Source organism: Haplochromis burtoni, unplaced genomic scaffold, assembly GCF_018398535.1.
Source record: "Haplochromis burtoni strain Fernald_Lab_line unplaced genomic scaffold, NCSU_Asbu1 Contig_195, whole genome shotgun sequence".
Lineage (NCBI taxonomy): Eukaryota > Metazoa > Chordata > Actinopteri > Cichliformes > Cichlidae > Haplochromis > Haplochromis burtoni.
Window position 1 is genome coordinate 1,187,515 of NW_024582556.1, and position 3,024 is coordinate 1,190,538.

The window sequence follows — 3,024 nt, forward strand, 5'->3', positions numbered from 1 at the left end:
GAACAATGTTGTCACTCAAACATCCGAACACCCAACATTTTAATAAACTGCAGCCTTCTGCACTGCGCACAGACTACACGCTGCACATCTTGTAAAGTTTTTATCACCAATTTTCCCATATAGAACAAAAACAAGTGTGGATTTGTTCAAAACTTTAAGCCTTTCCCAAATTGTAGTCCTGGGCCCTGTTTCAGGAAGCCGGTTTAGTGGAAAAACTGAGTAAGTATACCCTGAGTTAACGAAAACGCTGGTTTTTCGGTTTCACAAAGCGAGTTCAGCTGCAGCCTGAGTGAGTCACTATGACGACACACGCCGTGAAGCTAACCTGCCCCCTAGCAGGTTTACCACAACTAACCCTGACTGACCCCGCCCCTTTGTCGGAAACCTGACAGTAGGAAGTGTCAGACATGGCGTGTCCCTTCCGTGAAGAGCCGGTAGATCGTGAAGCCCAAATTCTCCGCAGAGCTCTCCGCCGGGAGAGAGTGATCAGATCGCGTTTGGACATTTTATCATTTCCTGATGAGTTTCTGTGTGAACGTTACCGTTTCTCAGCACAATCTATAAGTTATTTGACTAACATCCTCAGGCCATATATTACGCATGTGACATCGCGGACATGCTCTCAGTTCATTACATATTATTTGTATCGCACTTCGGTTTTTTGCAAACGGGAGCTTTCTGTATAATATTGGTGACGCTGAGCACGTTTCCAAGGCTACCGTCTGTCGGGCAGTCAGGAATGTTACAGTTGCACTGAAACGTCTCCTGTACTCGTTTGTGGTGTTCCCCGGTCATAGACCCACAAGATTTATCAAAGAGGGATTCCACAAAATTGCAGGTAGCAGGATGAACAAAACTTAATTTATGATGTGGTGATACTTGGACTACTACTTAAATTTTACATTTATTTTCAGGGTTCCCAGGCGTGATTGGCTGTATAGATGGCACTCACATTCCAATCATTGCTCCTTCAGTAAATGAAGGAGACTATGTGAACAGGAAGTCTTTCCACAGCATTAATGTACAGGTACATAGTTCCCTGTAGCATTTCAAACTAACAAATTATTTCATTATAGTAATGGATGCTAATTTGTGTTCTCTGCACTGTGAAGATCATATATGATGCTGCCAACATTATCACAAATGTGGAAGCCAAGTGGCCAGGCTCTGTCCATGACTCACAAATATTCCGTGAATGTACACTGAGCACAAAATTTGGACATGGTGAGTTGAGAATACTTTAAAATATATAAAGACCAATTGCTTCAGGGACATTTGAACTGAAGTGTATCCTTCTGTCTTAGGAGAGTTCACTGGCTACTTGCTTGGTGATAGGGGGTATCCATGTTTACCCTATTTGCTTACCCCTTACCCTGACCCTGAACCGGGCCCACAGCAGCGATATAATCTGGCTAATTGCAGGACAAGAGCCAGAATTGAAATGACTATCGGAATGCTTAAGGCCCGGTTCCAGTGCCTGCAAAGACTCAGGGTCACCCCAGAAAGGGCATGTGACATTATTGTGGCATGTGTGATTCTTCACAACATTGCCACAATTAGAGGAGAACACTGTCCTTCTGAACCAAACATCAGCAGTGATCCAAACCATGAACATCCTGACCCTCCCACGGACATACAAGATGGAAGTGCAGTCAGAGACACCATATGTCACAATCATTTCTTTTGACCCATCACCTCAACATGTTGAAAGAAGAATAAACAGATTTTATGTTCAACTGGCTTTATTGGTCACCTGTGTTTCCTGTACACAAAGTATTAAAAGATGTAAACCTCATAAAGTGTCTGTTGCTTCCTCCTCTGTAACAGCTGTCAATGTTTCTTCATTATTTTCCTGTAGTAAAGAAATAAACAACATTGCTGTTCTACTGTAAACTCATATAATCTGTGGAGTATTACTCACAACTGCATGTTGGTCTGGCTCAACAGGAGGCTGCACCAGATGCAGTACACCACCACCATCAACTGATAGAATATGAGGTTTATACAGGTCACTTATAACTTACAAGGGACCAAATGGCAATTAACAAACATACCTATCACCTTACACTTCATTGTCATTATGCTCTCAAAGACAACCAAGACTGAGGGAAGGCAAAATCAGTAGGAAAATGACTTCACTACAAAATAATCCATTATGGTAAAGAGTTTATCAAATGAATGAGTAGCACTGCAAAGGTGACTGTGAAGAAAGGATGTATGCACATCATGTATTATTTTGAATTTACCCCCTATGTAGGCACTTGTGTCTTGCGGGGTTATTGACTCAGAGGATGTCCCCGCAGAGATGCCTTCGGCCACAGGGCGCCCACTGTTTTGGCTGAGGGCCAACTGCTCAGCCTCTGTGAGTGGTGGTGGTGGAGGACCCCCACCTGTTTTTCGGGCCTCCGCTTTTTTTCTGTTGGCTATAACGGGTCACATTTGAGCATACAGAGTAAGCAAATATGTACTTGTAATGTGCTCAGATAATTTCAATAAGTGCTTACAGAAAGAAAATTAATGTAGCCTCTAACTGCAATTGATTTACATAGGACAAACAGACCAAGCACTATGGCTCATAATACAATTACACCTCACCTGTTTGGACTATATTTTTATATTTCATTTTTACTTGCTGCCAGGAACGTTTGGGGCCTGTTGGGTTGCACCTGCGCTCACATCACATCACAAAATAAAATGTATGAAATATAAAATAAAATAACATATGATAAAATAACATATGATAAAATAACGTGTTAAATGGGTGGAAATCCCTAGATCAATGTTTAAATTAACACTCACGCATTGACTCTGTCGGCTATGTTTTGCCATGCATGCTCCCTGTCTTTTGCAGCTATGGCTAACTTTACTTTTTTCCGCGGAATTTGCATGTTATCGGCATATGCTGCCATCAGAATTTCGGCCTCAAGCGCTGTAAAATACATTGACCGCGCCTTCTTTCCCTCCGTCTCCATGGTGACTCGCTTAATCTGTGCTCCGCTTATCAGGGCTTTATGTATCCTCGTC

At 42.4% G+C, this 3,024-nt stretch overlaps 2 long non-coding RNA genes across 3 annotated transcripts; one reads left to right on the top strand and one right to left on the bottom strand.

The window, feature by feature from the left end:
* The first annotated feature begins 961 nt into the window (after nucleotides 1–961).
* LOC121815371 lies at nucleotides 962–1,402 on the top strand. 2 transcript variants are annotated; one of them, XR_006055021.1, is made up of 3 exons: nucleotides 962–1,027; nucleotides 1,113–1,224; nucleotides 1,305–1,402. It is a non-coding gene; the product is annotated as an uncharacterized LOC121815371 (long non-coding RNA). The 2 variants fall into 2 exon arrangements; XR_006055020.1 differs by lacking the exon at nucleotides 962–1,027 and having other exon boundaries at nucleotides 1,038–1,224.
* LOC121815372 lies at nucleotides 1,363–2,456 on the bottom strand. Its single transcript, XR_006055022.1, has 2 exons — nucleotides 2,247–2,456; nucleotides 1,363–1,852 (listed from the first exon to the last, which is right to left on the bottom strand). It is a non-coding gene; the product is annotated as an uncharacterized LOC121815372 (long non-coding RNA).
* Nucleotides 2,457–3,024: the final 568 nt, after the last annotated feature.